Source organism: Pinus tabuliformis, chromosome 1_2, assembly GCF_031772625.1.
Source record: "Pinus tabuliformis cultivar Carrire ecotype Pingquan chromosome 1_2, CPIR1, whole genome shotgun sequence".
NCBI lineage: Eukaryota > Viridiplantae > Streptophyta > Pinopsida > Pinales > Pinaceae > Pinus > Pinus tabuliformis.
This window is the reverse complement of record NC_142298.1, coordinates 423,077,792-423,095,410: the sequence shown is the minus strand read 5'-3', so window position 1 is coordinate 423,095,410 and position 17,619 is coordinate 423,077,792. Positions and strand designations below refer to the sequence as shown.

The 17,619-nt window shown below is 34.7% G+C and overlaps 1 pseudogene; it reads right to left on the bottom strand.

Annotated features, from left to right (window-relative positions):
- Positions 1-2,948: 2,948 nt before the first annotated feature.
- LOC149206156 (aspartyl protease family protein 2 pseudogene) lies at positions 2,949-7,516 on the bottom strand (annotated as a pseudogene).
- Positions 7,517-17,619: the final 10,103 nt, after the last annotated feature.

Here is a 17,619-nt window from a genome sequence, read left to right as displayed (position 1 = left end):
GGAGAGTGAGGACATCCTTAGGGTTCTCAAGGATAATTTACAAACAACCCAAAATCGATAGAAGATCTATGCAAATAGGCACAGGGTTGAGAGGCATTTTGAGGTTGGGGACTTAGTCTTTCTAAGCCTCCAACCATATAGGCAATCCACTCTGTAGCAGAAGGGAGCTAAGAAGCTCAAACCACGTTTCTATGGGCTTTACAAGGTGACTAAGTGGGTTGGAGAGGTGGCCTATGAATTGGAGCTCCCACCTGGGAGCAAGGTGCACAACGTATTTCATTCCTCATGCTTGAAAAAGGATTTGAGACAACAGGTGACAACGACTACTGATTTACCCCTTTTGGATGATGAGGGGCATTTGGTGTTGGTACTAGAGGTTATTTGTGAGGTGAAAGGAAGAAGGCTCATAAATAAGATAATTTGAGAGTTTATGGTAAAGTGGAAGGAATTGCCAGAGGAGGATGCCACTTGGGAAGGGGAATAGGTACTCCAACACCCATTACTACAGTTGCTTGAGGACAAGCAACATTTGGGCGGGGAGGACTGTGATATTCCTACTTAGTAATTTTGCTAAGTAAATTACCATTTTTGCCAATTTTGAAGTTTTGCCATCCTAGACTTAGGAAAAGTGGGTTAAGAGGACCCCACTTGGGATTTTTAGCTTAAGGAGGCTCCAACATAGTGAAAAGGAGGAAAATCAAATCCCTATTGGAAGGTGGGGGCCACCCCAAGAGGAATACACACCCCTTGGAGAAAAACGCACTTGTGGAGAGATAGGGAGAAGAAGGGGGGTCGATGTACGGGGCCCATATGGAGAGAGAGAGAGCTCAATGATAAATAGGAGGAGAAGGCATCATTTGGGGGCTTTTTGATCATTTGACAAACAAACTCTCTTGTACACTTGAGTTGTTGAGTCAAGTCTACGAGTGTTGTTCAACACACGAGATTTTCGAGGGGAGATCTCAACTCCTTCTTTGGTGGACTTTGAGTGGCACCCTAGGGGATCCTTTGCTACATTGTAGATTTGTTTTGGAGGAATTTCACAGGGTTATTCGAGCTACTTTGGAGTAGACTGGGCATAGAAAGGTATCACACGCTTTTGTGGGGAGAGAGCTTCAAAGCAGAGTTGGTTCCGGGAATTTAGGCGCACAATTCCTTACTATTTAGCAGCATTTTTTTGCAATGGATTGGTGGGTAGATTGAGTGCTCATCCTTCAAGTTGAATTTCTTCTTCTTGGGCATGCGCAGAGGTGGCTTGACCGAGCCTATGCAGTCATTTGAGGTGTGCATTGGTTGTGGAGGCTTGACTAGGAATTTGGGGCTGAGTTTTGCTAGGAGACATAAGGAGAATTATTGAAGGGTTTTCCCAACTATTTTGGAGGGATTTGGCAGCAAATTCTCAAATAGTGTGAATTACCCAGCTAAAGGAGGAACTCAAGGTTAATTTGGTGAGGAGAGCCCAAGGTTAATTTTACAGAATTTTCTGAGCACTCTAGAGGGTCAAACAACGGTCCCTTTCCAGCGAGCAATAGTAGATTTCCAGGGCCAATGGAAACTTTGAAGAGGAAGCACTTTCCAGCATTTGGGCAGCACATTTTCTCACCTGGGGTTTGTCTAGCTTGCTTTAGCAAGCCCAGGTGCACATATTTCATACATATATTGTACACTCCTCTTTGATAATAAAATAGCTCAGCTTGTCACTATTTTTCGCTAAATTTATGGATGTCTAATTGCATGTTGAATTTTTGTGAAGAGATAGATCAAAGATAACAAAGGTTTGATTCAAAATAAAAGTGAGAAAACTCTTCAATTTTAGCACTCCCTTTATTTGCTCACAATGGTTGCCTCCTTTGATTATTTTAAAGAGTGATTAAAACTAGATTGCATGCATTTAACTAATTTTCTTTCATAAGTCAAGGAAAATCATCGTAATATAAAAAAATGTTTTCCAATTTTTGGAGAAGTTTAAGAAAGATTGTTTTGTTTTTTTGAAAGATTTATTTAATTTTTCCTTTTTTCACATTTTTAATAAGAAATATTTCAAATAAAATAGTAATGTTAGAATTTATTTTCCAGTTTTCTTACTATGAAATTAAAAGATAATTGTTTTGTTTTTAAGATTATATAAAATTTTATAAATATTCATGACTTTTAACAATAAACCTTCTTTTATTGAGGAGATTTTTTATCTTTATCAACAACATCAAAGGCTAAACCAACATAACGCCAAATGATATGAATTTCTTATAACTTTGAATTTAAAAAATGCTTATCCAAAACATATCTAGATAAAAATACTTTTATTTTTTATTTTTTCTATCATAAAATATTTAATCTTAATTAACAATTTAATGAGGACCAATATTCTAAACTAACCTATACCAAATTATATAAATTTCTTAATAACCTTAAATATTAAAAATGCTTATCCAAAACATGTCTCATTTCAAAAAAAAACCTCTTCAATTTTTTCATCATTCCCTTATAGTTTCTTTAAATTTTTTCATTATTCCTATCTCATTTCCTTTCATCCATGCTTCCATTAATTCTCTTCTTTGGTATTTCCCATTAAATATTTTATTAATTATATTACCAACTTTGACGTTATAAATTATATTACCAACTTTGACATTAATATACCAATTTAATTTAATTAAGATTAATTAGTTTCCTTCGTTCTTAATGTAACTGTTAATTATGTAAACTTCCTAGTCAAGCTATGGAGGAAAAAATGTCAAATAAAAATGTCCGATCTTAACAAATAACTCCCTCTCACGAAACTTGTCTACATCAATATTGAAAAATGCATTAAAATTGATCAGAAAGATAACTGCAAATGCCCATTACTGCATTCAAAATTCAATCGGATTAAAATTACATGTAAGGAGATATAAGGTATACGCAAATATAGCTGTATAACTATAAACCCAATTTCAAAGGATATATTTGATTTCGGTCCGTCCTTTCTCTTCCACCTTCACCGTATTGGAAACTAGCGTCGGATGGTCGGCCTGTGCTTTTGTGCAGGACGATCACAATTTTGGAATGACAAAACTCAAGCAGAATAGTTTGATTCATATAAAAATATAAAAACATTACAACCTTTAGATTAAAAAAATAGGCATGGAGATTCCATATATTTGGACAATGTATGAACATATACCCAAATACATTTTCAATCTTAGGAAGAACAATAGCAGGGGGCGGTATATGAGAAGATTTAAGTTAGGCAGTCCATACAAGTAAAACTCAAAATCAAATAGACAGAGCTCTCCTAGGCCAGCCATGAACCAGCTTTAAATCCTACAAGATTTGTCAGACTGTCAAACACTACACGGTACCCTTGCTCCTGGATGCTGCCAATAATGGAGAGCCCACCAGTGTTTCCAGCAAAGGCAAAACAGAAAATGGCAGAACTATCCACGGGAATGAGATAATTAGTAGCAGGCAGAGAGACATCGGCTCGGCAATGGAAATGAAAGACCACGGTGGGAACTTTCACAGTTGTCAACCCTATCATAGCAGGTATCAAACAGAGAAAACCCACCTGCAGATTTCAGGTTACCAGTCCCTGCCCTGAAAGCCTACCTCATTGCAGTGTAAGCAGACTCAACCAAACGAGCCACAGAGGTTCCAGAATCGATGATAACTCCGCTATTGCCAGTAGCATCCATCCTAAACAGAGGCATGAATGGAGGTAAGACTCCTCCCACCGAAGCTTACTCCCACCAGCTCAACATAGTAGAAAGTATCGAGCTTTGGTTTGATCAGGAGCGGTGTAAAAATTGCAGATTTGGGTACTGCAGCTGCACCAAAAATTAGGGAACTAGAGGTTCCAGACACGATCCTGTAGAGTAAACAGTAAAAAATCGTTTGCTGAATTGTGCCCCTGTCTGAGATGGAAACGAGAGTGTCCTTCGGCCCAGACCCAGAAGCCCTGGAGCTCCAACAAAGAGCCCTTCATTGTCATGGCCACAGCCCAGAGCCACTCTTCTGATCACTTTCCCTCTGATTGTGAGAGTCTCTTTGGCAAAATCGCCCACTGTGAAAGACCCATCTCCATCTCCCTAACACAACCAATGACAAGAAGACTTATATATACGTAATGCATGTTGTTATTGTATTGGTTAGTCATTGAGTTCGATAGCTTAATAATGACTTGATATTTTAACAAATGTCATTTGTATAAACATACCTACTTTTATTATGTAAGCATTAAGTAAGTGATTAGTGATATGATTAGAGATAACATAAGTTTATTTAAGGGGAATGAAATATCGTTTACCTATACTTAATGTATTGTATACATTAGATTATTATTTTGTTTTCCATAATCTCAATAATGCCATGTCACTAGGTTAGTTGAAATTACTTATACTGATGACTCATAACTAAGTTAGTGGATAGGGGTAAGTTATATGCATTAATCACTCACCACTATGTTAGTGGAGAAGTGATAATATGATAGTTGTTTTAAAAGATGCCCCCTTCATTTGTTATCAATCAATTCTACTATCAATACAAACATATTACTCATTTGATTATTGGTATTACATGAAGATGCCTTCCTCTACACTTTAGGATTTGTTGGTGCAATCCAACCTTAGGAGAGCAGGTGCCACTACGCTTATTTCTCTTCATTTTTGTTTATTCTTGGAATGGTTCCAATCCAAGTATTGGAACACTTCAATGATCTTGACCCTCACTAAGCATTCAACCTATGATTCCATATAATCTTCTCACCCAAAAGATCCATTCTTAGATGCCCTCCCACATTATGGATGAAGACTTCATAGCCTCCTCAACCCATGGTTTGTAAGATCCCAAACCTTAAAAATTTTGATAGATCTAGTAAACTATAGTGTTCTAATTAACATAAGCTTTCAACCAAGATAAGAACACATAAGGGATATGGAATTGCAACCACTTTATTTAATTAATTATTGCAAATAATACATGCCATAATAATTAATATAAGAAACCCTCGCCAATGGCATGCAAGGTTGCCCATCAAATGAGAAATCACAACATTGAAGCATAATCGTAGACCCTGGATGGATCCACTAGAAAAATTACTCCCACGAGGTTTTCGTCCTTGGGATCAAACTGGAACTAGCCTTGCCAAGTTCTCAACAAAGGTAAATTAGATAAATAACTCTTGATGATCCCAATGCCTAGCTGCTATTGCCTTTTATAGTCTTGATGGACTCTCTAGAAACCTTATTTATTATTTTCCCTCAAAAATGAAGGAAAATACCATAATAAATAATAGGGGTAGATTCTATCCATTTGACCATATCTAGAAAAGGGAATATTACAAATGCTCCCACCCAAATATTGCTTGCCCTCAAGCAATCCATTGTTATCCACAATAGAAGCATTTGTATATTTATATCAGGGTCCTATACAACCCACTGTGCTTATCCATGCCTCCATTGTAAATGATCCTGAATGCATCCTTCGATACCTTGATCCCAAATAATCCTCCAGCCAATCCTTCCCTCAATAGATTCACCGGATCCCAAATAATCCTCCGGTCAATTCTGCCCCCAATAGATTCTCCTAGATCCCAATGCCACCTAAGTCTTGAGACCTATGGGTTATGATACCATCTCAACCCTCTATCACTGCCCATGCTGCAATATGCCCTTGGCTAAGTGTAATGTCCCTTAATAATAAATAATAAATAATAAAAATAATAAATATTAATAAATATTAAATAATAAACAATAAATAATAATAAATTAATTACATGCTCTAAATAAATATAAATAAAAGAAATAAAACAAGAAAAATAGTAAAAATCAGTAAAACTATCAAAAAGTAAAAACAAAAGAAATAAAACAAGAAAAATAGTAAAAATTAGTAAAACTATCAAAAAGTAAAAACAAAAGAATAAAACAAGAAAGCAGAAAGTTGCATGTTGACACATGGAGTGTGTGCATGTGGTTCCCCTCCTAATGTTTGCTCTATTTAATAGATGGTGAGGAAGATGAGAGGCATTCCATCATTCCAAGATTCTATCTTTCATTCTCTTGGGAGAATAGTGTTCTAAGACAGAGGATTCACTGGCAGTAGTACGTTGATTGAGGGCTCGAGGGTGGCTAGTTGTAGCAAGACCTTGTGCAATTGAGCCTACGGTTGGGTGGAGAGTCGTCCCCAAAACCTTGTTGCAGTTAGCAAACTTCAACCAAAATCTCAGGTAAGGGTGCTATCCATAGTTTTGAACTTGAAGTTAATTAGTGATAATTGCATGTTTAATATAAATTTCTTGGTTAATTACATGTTTATTTTGGGTTGTTACACTAAGAGTATCTCATCAATAGAGTTACGACTTATAATCTTTTTCCAATCCATCTTGTGGGAAGGATATAACGCACGAATGCTTGCACATGGAATAAGTCTACCATGTTGATGTTGTCAAAGGCTCAACTCATGATGCTCCACCCGTTCACCCAACACGATCCATTTGTAGAACTCTGCCTTGTATAAAGATGGTTTGGTAGTGCTGCAAGTCCTATCTATGTACTCCTATAGAGGGTTTCTTTGGAACACCCAAGTGTATTCCTCCTGTTGCCTTGTGAGGGACATGGGACGTTCTTCTACACTAGACAGTTTGGTTGCTGACTCAGCACATAGCCTTATGAACTTCAACATCATAATATTTGTCTTGAAACACGTGATCTTTCCCCAAAAGTCCTCTACTAGCAATTATGGTGCCCTGCTAAATGTCTTTGTACCTATTTGCACCAGATTCCTCACGACCACGGCTTCAACTTGAGCCTTTGACCGACTCTCTGGGAATGGTTCATTTTGCACATTATGTCTATCATGCTGCTCCTCATGATCATGCTCATCATGTTGGTTCACTATATTGTCTCTTCACTCAAGTTTCCCTGGCCTCCTCTATCTGTGAAGACAATATGTTGTTCATCTTCTCCAATTATTGAACATAGGTGCACTGGTGGACTGCTATCTATACTTGACTGCTCATATTCTTTATGGACATCCCCCTGGAAACTTATGGACTCAATTGTATAGGAGACTACCTCATCAATACCATCAGGGAGAATTTCCTCATGCACTTCAAATGCTTATCATCTTGCAAGTCTCCCTGGATAATATCATGTTGCTCCTCACCATCTTGAAAATCAACTATAGAAGACTCCCCATGATCTGAAGGAATCTCCTCTTGTTCTATCCTTGTTACCTTCTTCCTATCACCTATACATGAATGGTTAAGTTCTCAAGGTCCCTTGCAGATAAAACATAGTCCTCTTCTTCTTAGTTCATTCTTGCTGCAGGTTTTACTACCTTCGTTCTTGCTTCCTCCATCAACTGTTTTAAGCTCCTTCTTAGTCAGCACCCTTCTGAGCAATTTTATGTTTTGCATGAACAACTTCTCCACTAGATTATAGGTGGTTGGTAATACAATTAGTTCCTTCCTCCGAATGGTCAATAGTTTGGATCTTAGTATCTTGCAGATGTCAGCATCTCCTTGAAAGAACACGGACATGGTTTTTTGCATGCTTGTTTTGACACGGCCTGGATGGGCTGATGTAATGTTGGTGCAAAAGTTCTGGAACACTTGAAAGATTAAGTCATCACATTACATATTTAGCATGAATATGAAAAAGCTAAACTCTGCCATGAGTTCTAAGATTTTGCGCTACTTCTGAAAGGTAGGAATCATGATGTTGTTCAACCCCTGAAGGGCTTCTACTATCAACTGCAATATCTCTCTCATGATATCATTATTGTAAGGAAATAGTGGCGATGTTAAAGCTATGATTTAGCTGAGACAAGAAGCAACTGCGAATTGGCCTCTTCACAATGATGCTCCCAGAGTCTAGGTTGTATTAATGCAAGCATGGTTGGCTTGAGAGCCCAACTGAGTTTCTTCCATTCTAGTTGTCCCACCCTGAATAGACATGTGTCTAATTCCTCTAACTTATGAAGGTCTATGTCTAACTTTGTTTGTTGCAATTAAGATCCAAGCGTGAAGAGCTTAGTCCCTCTTCCTTATTCTTCCTTCACCTCCCATGGGCACTTCGTCTACAGAATAACATGGACTCTTTTCAAGACTGGTCTGCTACTTTGACCATCATTTTGGTCTAAAAAGGTATTGTTGCGTAAAGGACCATATATTTTCACTAGTTCATCAAGAAGTTTCTAGGCGTTTTCCAAGGCTTCTTCAAGATAGTCCATCTTATATCAAAACAAGAAAATATGCAAAAATACATTAATTCTTAATAGGGATATTCTGTGAACCATACTTTCCCAAAAATATTATAACCACAAACTTAAAAATAATTCTCCCTTCACTTTTTTCTTTTTCTTCTTTTATTATTATTATTATTATTTTATACACAAACCATACCCTTTTAAACTCACCTTTCAAATTTCTAAACTCTGAGGTGAGCTTAAGAAAAATTTCTAGCAAACTTCACAAGCCCGTTTCCCCACTACTATTATATCCCTTTTTGGATCGTGATTCGGTTCGACTCCCTAATTCATCTGATTCGTTTGGGGTTTATTTCCACCATTACTTGAGATTCTCCTGCTAGTAATTTGGGTTGCTCTCAGAGAGTCCTCCCTTTACGAATGCCATTGATGCTGACACACAACAACGTAAAAACAAGAGGGAGACCTTAGAGTGAAACGGGCATTAATCCCATGGTGTTATTCCAAGCGTTTGAGAGTCAAAGTGGTTGTACCTGGAGAATAAGTGGGGAGCGATCTAAGTCATAATAAAGCTCCCAACTTTCGAGATGCAGCTGTCCTTAGAGTAATTTAGAGCTTCTTGTCCTCAATCCTGTAATGTATGATGATACCAATATGCGACCAAGCCCCTCTGTACTGCAATTAAACTAATTCAGAATGGGCTCTCGGCCTTCTTACAGGTTGCAACAGTCCCAAGTATTAATCTCGATTTGGTCACTTGTCATAAAATCCTGCAGAGAAACTGAGATTAGTGCCCAAACACCCCAGAGATTAATCAACACGAGGCTCTAGAAAAATGATGATTTTTTTATTTTTATTTTTATTTGTATTTTGTGAAACTTCCTGCTAGCAAAGATTTTGATGATATAGATCTGGTTTTCCAATTTAAAAGTGACATACCAAATAGGGTTAAAAAAATGGTCGTTGTCTAACTAGCCGGAGGAATTGCCCGGAAAGTTATGGAAATTCGGTCATATTTAGATAAAATCTGGCAAGGATTTTTGTAAATCCAAGTTATAATTGTTAAAGTTCAAAAGTTTAGGTGTCTTAGACGTTTTTGATTGTTGAATCCATTTCCACCATCAAAAACACGATTCAAACACTGTCTCTACAAGATTTTTTGAAATTTTTTTGCCCAGATTCGGGTCACTTTTGGCTGTCCGGGCAATTCCTCCGCCTAAATAGACGACTCCTAAAAAATGAGATACCAATTAGGGTGATATCAAATATTACCGAAGATGGAAATGTCGGCTAGGTTGAGAATAAATCTCACTGAAGTTTCTTGCATAGGCTGGCAGGATGCACAACTCTGATACCACTGTAAGATTCCAAACCTTAAAATTTTGGATAGATCTAGCACACTATAATTTTCTAATTAACACAAGCTTTCAACAAAGACAGAACACATAAGGGATCTAGAACTTCAACCACCTTTTTCAGTTAATTAATGCAAATAATACATGCTAGAGTAATTAACATAAGAAACCCTCGCCAATGGCATAAGGTTGCTCATCAAATGAGAAATCACAACACTGACGCACAATCGTAGATCCTGGATGGATCCACCAAACAAATTAAGGTTGCTCATCAAATGAGAAATTGCAACGCTGAAGCGCAATCGTAGGCCCTGGATGGATCCACCAAACAAATTAAGGTTGCTCATCAAATGAGAAATCGCAACACTTAAGCACAATCGTAGACCCTGGATGGATCCACCAACAAATTACTCCAACGGAGTTTTCGTCCCTAGGATCAAACTAGAACTGGCCTTGCCAAGTTCTCAACGAAGGCAAAACAAATAAATAACTCTGAGTGATCCCAATGCCTAGCTCCTATCCCCTTTAATTCCATCCATTTGACCATATCCTGAAAAGGAAATATTACATGGTCTCCCAATCCCTTTTATACCTAATCGTTCCATCTTTTGTCATTCTCCCATAATCAATCCAAGGAAATCATTCAAGATATGCTACTTAAAAGTATCTTAGAGGTTTGCACTTGCTAGTCCTTAGTTCGCTCAAGTTCAAATTATGATGAATGTTTAAGTCCCTTCCATCTTAGTGGTAGAATATGTACTGGGTCAGTGGAATCACTTCAAGGAAAATGGGCTTGTTTGGAAATTCAATGGCCTATAGCTAATGCTAGCATATCCACGAAAATTATCATAGCAACTTGAATGCAAAAATAATGGACTAAAACTTCATTTATTCCTATGCGAAAGGATTCTTTGAAGTCTAATTTTGACTTATTAGAAGATATAGATTTGATCCTCAACTTTGGCCCTTAGTTTTGGGGCAAAGAAACACTACGTATGGAGTCATAGACTCCAACTTTTGATCCCACAATAGTGTGTCTCTTAGCTACTTCAGTGTGGGAAAAGATGCCCACCCTTCCTTTTGCAATTATAGGACTTTGAATCATTGTAAACAATAAAAAATGCCTTGAGAAAATTCCACTTTATGAGCATACGAACACAGTGACAAAATCCAACTGTCAATGCCTACATTTGCATGAATGTGAATTTCAACAAAGGCTTCTGAGCATAGTTGAAGATGGTAGCTAATGGCTATACCTAAGCCTAACCCCTTGATTATGAGCATGTTGCCTTCCAACGTAGGCCTTGTTTCAAAACAAGACATTTTGTATCCCATAGTATCAAGAATCCAAAGGAAAGCCATCCCATAAAATCTTAGAGGAAACCCACTTGGTTGAATGGAGCAACAAAGGAACACCACCTAATTCGCAGGGAACTCATAGAGGCCACACCATAGACTCAACACATTAGAATAGAACATCAAAGAGATCCTTCAAAGACATATTAGCAATAGGGCGAGAAGGATAAAAGATAATGAGTGCACCCCCTCCCTATAAGATCCTGCGAAACAAGCCACCAATTGTGATCTAATGTAGTCGACCTTGCGCTCCCTACTCAAAGAAGCAACATCGTCACTAGCCACATTGCAAAATCTAAAATTATATAAATTTATGCTATCTCATTAACATTCTCAACAAAAACTTACTCTTAAAGCCCTTTGAAAAGCTAAATTAATATTTAAAATTACTTAAAAAAAATACACATTATACCCCTAGATACATATTCTTAATCATTAAACACATTCACATATACTTTTTCAAATAATTAAAAAATACACTTTATACTCGTACATACATATTCTTAATCATTAAACACATTCACATTCTACTTTTCAAATAATTAAAAAAAAAAAAAAAATTAAAATTTTTTATCTACCTTTCTTTTTATACCTCTCTTAAAAAAATTCTAAAATTAAATATGAATTTATGCCATCTATTTTCAATGCTCTCTTTATAAGACGTTGGCATGCGCGTCCCGGTTGTTAATAAATTTCAACGACGGTGACAGGGATAATGTAAAGCTGATGTGTCATTATGAAGAAATGATTGTGTCCTGATTCTGACATTAAAATTTGAAAAAGTAAGAGTGAGTATCATTAATAATTTTAATATTATAAAATTATTTTATATTTATTATCTCAGAAACGTAAGTTAAATTAATCTATTTTGATATTTAAATTTAAATTATTATTAAAATTAACGTTACACAATATATTACTAGACTCTGATAATGCAAACTGAAAATCCATGCAAAATTCACATATAACGAAATTCAAAACCAAACCTTACAAATAACCAGTCAGAAACTGTCACGTCATGGTTTAATAATTTTTATGGTCAGAAACAGTCCTGGTTAATTTTTATGTCATGTATAAGGTTAATTATTTAAATTATTTAAAGTTATAGAAATTTTTCAGATATATTTTTTGGTTAAATTTGTTTAAAATGTTTGTAAGAATTTGTTAAATTTATTTATATATTTAAAAATAAATTTTAAACAATAAACACATAAAATCAAAATTTTTAAAATATAAAATAGTTAAATAATGTCGAATCAAAAAAATTTGTCGAAAAATGCCAGAATTTCTGGTGGATTGTGAATTTCTCATGGAAATCGGATAAATTTTTTAACAAGAAATTTGACTATAGAAATGTTTGAATCTTATTTTTGATGACATAAATAAATTCAGCACCATCAAAAACTCTATAACATCCAAAATCCTAAAGCTCGACAACTATAATCCAAATCCTAAAACTCAACAACTATAATCCAAATTTTCAAATAATTTAAGAGAAATTGATAACCTATTAAACTCTTAGATTCACACCAAACCCCAAACCTTACAGATCCCCTGTATTCATGGCTGTATTCATTAGTCTCTGCCAGCCATTAAGTAAAAGCATAGGCGGTCAATCTCCAAAAGTCCTGTCAGGGCCAGGGACAGAACCAAAAATCTCCTGTCCACCTTCACCCATGTAACCACGGAATACCCGTGGGTCATACCTATTTATTTAGGTAACAAATACCTTCTCTCATTACTCTACCTTTACCTCTATTTCTACCTCTACTTCTACCTTTGCCTTTTCCTACCAGCTGAACAATTTCAACCCCAGAAACATTAAGGTTAGAACCTACATTAATGTTAAAACTTATTTTAAAACTGGCAAAGGCCAAGATTTTGTGTTAATGATTAGAAATTTTTGGAAGTCCAGATTAGTATGGTCAGTTTTTAGAATTTTATGTGATTTTGAGTTTTTAGAACTTGAAGTGATCTAAATTGTAAATGCGTCATCAGATGCCCACATCTCGTTGGCTGGTTGGATAGAGTTATGTTTTTTTGGGACTTCATGGTTGGCAGCTCCATACAGCACATCTACAGGGCTCGGAATCAGGTTGCGGACTGTCTGTCTAAGCAGGGTCTTCTCCTCAGTTCAGGTACCTGGTCTCTCGAGGTTTCGGGGAGTCATATATCATACAGGACTTAGGTATTCCAGGTTTCTGACCCTTTTCAATGTGTTCATATGATTTGACTATGGTATTTTCCTTTTTGTATCCTTTTTGATTTCTCATGACTATGGTGGTCTTTTATGGTAGTATCTATCTCTGTTTCATGCTCCCAGTGGGATGCTAGAGATGTCTTTGCATAAGTCTTATTTTTCTTATCTGAGTTTTTGTAGTATCTGCACAGAAGTTTCTCCCCTGAATCATGATATATGTAATTTACATGATATGTACTATCTGGTACTGTTTATACAGGATCAATATAATATAATCATGCTTTTTTTCCTTCTGAAAAAAAGTTTTTTGAGATAGTAAATCTATTTCTATCTTTAAAAAATGATTCAAACCCTATCAATTTCAGTTTTTTTTTTTTTTTAATTAATTCAGGACGAAATCATGGCTTATCTAGACCAGTCCTCAGGGTTAGTACCTTCATTCACCATTAATTTCAGATTTTTTGAAAAGCAAATAGTCCAAGGCTTAACTAGACAAGTCCTTAGGGTTAGTGCCTTCATTCACCATTTTAATGGAGTCTAGCTTTCAACAGTGAAACTGGAATCAAAACCAGGAGCATATTTTAGTTTTGTCTGGCAAGAACGTGATGCCAATTATGGCGTTTACCATAGTCAATCTGGTTGCAGCCGGCATTCCGCTGTGTTGTCGTTACTGTTGTATGCTGTCGAGCCCTTGTCAACTGCGAAAATACAATGGCAAGTATCTAGGTATGTGTATCTTACATACCCCAAGTATCTATGTGTATCTGGTTTTCAGAATTAAAAATTGGAAAAGGACATCCATGATGCCAATCGCTTTCGTTGCATGACGTTTTAATCACAGTGCACAAACACTGAATCTCCGCCCTTCGTACAAATTGTACTCTGCATCATTATTAGACTATTGACAAAGGCCGCATGGATCAGACTGAATATTTATTATGGATCAGACTGAATATTTATTATGAAGTTATATGGTATAAAGTAGAACTCAAAACAGTTTTCTCTCATTAAGAAATTGGTCTGGGATTGGAATATAATTTAAGACTTAGCTAGTTTTTATATGAGGTAAAGAAATATGTTAATGATTCAATATTTAAAGGCATTTTACAAGAGGAGTTAAAGCTTGTCTTTTAAAAATCACCAGCCTTTAATGAATAAAGGTGATAACTCAGTATCATGGTTTATATACATCCCCACTATTAAGTTGACCATTGAATCATAATAAGTCTCCACTCTTTTTTAAAAGCAATAGTAATTCCAACATCCAATTTGCTAATTATCATGCAGCGCAAGGAACCTAACTTTTCTACCCAAAATCCCCTTTAAAGGTGCAATTATTTTAATGATGGGAACTTTGTCATTTTTATCATGTAATTTAATAAAATTTAAGGAGATGTATCAATTTTAGAGTAATTTTATTATGTGTTTTTTTGACAGAATTTTAGTTTAATTATCAATAATTATTATGGTACAAATTTATTTTTTGATATTCTAAAATATTCATAGTAGTATACACAAATTAAATATTAGGATTTATCTCTAAAGTAGTTATGTTATTTTTTCCTTTTAACTAAATTCATTATTGTTTTTAAAATCATATGAACAAATGTCATAATGATTTGTTGAGCTTGTGGTATTGATAAGCCATGATATTGGTCCATGGCATTATAACAAAGCCTATTTATAGATTAAGAATTTCTATAATAAAATGAGGTAAATTACATGCTTAAGAGTCTTTTTACACCTTATTTCAAATGTATATATTTTTTAACTTATATATTGATTCTTTTTGCTATAATAATAATAATAATAAAGTTATAATTTTAGCTAATTAAGATGTATTATGTAGTAAGTGTTTTGATACTTATTATACATTGTGGCCAGAGCTGGTTATTGATTTCCCAAACTTTGTTTTATAAACTACCTATTCAAATAGGTAGAGTACACTGGTCACACATTTAACCTGGAACAGAGAAACTTTGAGCAACCGAAGTGTTGTGTCACACGTTTAATATTTCTGCACTTCTTAATAACAGATGGCAAGAGCTAACGAGCCTCCCATAGGGCATTAAATGCCCGCTTAGCTGCATGCTCCATAACGCGATAACACACTGCCATTATTTTTTATTTATCTACTCACTACCAGGATGTGTTATCGCGTTATAAAGCATGCAGTTAGTTAAACAAACATTTAATGCTCTATGACAAGTTCCTTAGCTCTTGCCATAACGGATACCTCTCGGACTCGACACAACAGTAACCTGTTGCACCTCAAAAGTCAAAATGTAAGAAATTACGCGTTGATCCCGAATCGATCGGGACCCAGGAACTTTGACACAGTGAAAAATGAAAAGACAAAATAGGCTGCTGATACTGTACTGATAAGACTATGAGAGCCAAGCGACAACCGATCGTGTGTGATGAAATCTGATGGTCTGATAGGTTAAGGAAAAGTAATGAGTTCTGATTTGTACACATGATGTAAATTTTGAACATTATATCCCTCGTATAAATATAATCAGTTTTTTCTTTCTGAAAAATGAGTTCTGATTTGTTTGATTGGTTAGGAATGATGGTATAATAGTAAATTGGGATTATTTTCGGTGATTGAATAGATAGTTATTATTTAAATTTTTGTTAATAAATTATAAAAAATTTATAATATAGTGTAATAATAAATCAAATTGCCCACATAATAATATAATCAGTCAAGTCTGTTGAATGAAGATTTCTTGCGCTGGATTTTGACATAACCATCACTCTGGTCACAATCATCCATTATGCTCATCAAATTTGCACATGGAAAGCCACTGGGAACCGCCTTCAGCTACATTGATAGCCTTCTTTTGCTGCACACTGCTGCTACATACATTAGCTTGTCATGTACTTTCTGTGTTTCAAGTTGGCTATCAAATTTCTTGAATGTGAATTGAGAAAAAATGTAGACAAGTAGGGTCCCAGAAGGTCTCAGCGCTTAGTCATTTGAAGATAAGAGAGAATCCAAAAGGTGGAAGAGGTGAGTCATTGCGGATAAAATAAATAATAAATGTGCTTGACTTTGTGACTTCCATTAGTGAACAAATTAAGCCTCCTTTTTGTGCAAATATCGTGTGTAAGACAAGGGCGCTGAGTTTGATAAATGACGGAGGAGTTTTAAGATAATCACAATTGTTGTAGTTTAAAAATTATGTTCTTTTATTTTGAAAGTTATGGAAATTCTGGTTATATTTTGAAAAAATTTGGCAGGGATTTTTGTAAATTTAAGTAAAAGTTGTCAAATTTATAATTTTAAGTGTTTTACACGTTTTTGATGGTGCTGAATCTATTTCTACCCTCAAAAACATGGTTCAAACACTGCATCTACAAGATTTTTGAAATTTTTTACTCGGATTCTGGCCACTTTTGACTGTCCAAACAATTCCTCCACCTCTGTAAACTACTCTATCACAAACATCTTTAACCTAGAATCTCGGTATCCTCTCATACTGAGCCTCCATTGTAAAAACCATGTTGTTTTTTATTTTATATTTCTCTCGGTTAATTTTAAATTAATGTTCTTAATGTGAGAAGAAAGAATGATTTGCACATCTACAAAATGTTATTATCAAGGATCTCAGTGACATTTTTAACCCTTCGATTAGATAAAAACTCAACTCACACAAACTAATTCAAGCTAAATAATCTATATAAAGAACCTTATTTGACTTACCTTCTAAGAAGGAAAAGGAGGAGATACAAGTCTTTTAGTGAAAGATTTTTAATTTTCTTTTTTGTAAACAATAGTTAGAAATTTTAATTTTAATAAATTCATCTAGCACTTATTTGTATTAGGAAAATGAGAGTTGTTTCCAAAATGACTCCCATCTTCAACCTCTAACTCACAAGAATTGAAACAATAAATTATAAAATAATAACTATCCAAATACTAATAAAACTATTTTTAATAATTACTTTTAAACTTATTATTAATATTTCAAAAATATTTAACAAATTAATTATCACTCTCCATTTTACAACGGGATATCAAATATATACAAAAGTTTCGTTCAAATTAAAATTGAGAAACTCTCCAAATTTAACAAGCACTTTATTTGCTCACAATGGTTGCCTCCTTTGATTATCTAAAACGACAATTAAAACTAGAGTGCATGCATTTAAGTAACTTATTTTTATAAAGAAAATCATTTTTAATGTAAAAATTGTTTACTAACTGCTAATTTTTGGAGAAGTTTAAGATTTTTTAAAAATTTATTTTATTTTTAAATTTTTTTACTAAGAAATATTTTAAAATAAAATATTAATCTTAAAAATTATTTTCTAATTTTTTACTTTGAAATTAAAAAATGACAGATGATTATTTTTTTAAGATTACATAATTTTTTATATATGTCCATGACTTTTAACAATAAGGTTTTTTTATAAAGATTTTCTATTTTTGTTAATCTTTAAAGTGTTTATTCAAAACATATCTTAATTAAAATACCTTTTCAATTTTTTTGATTACCTTAAATTATAAAAAAATAT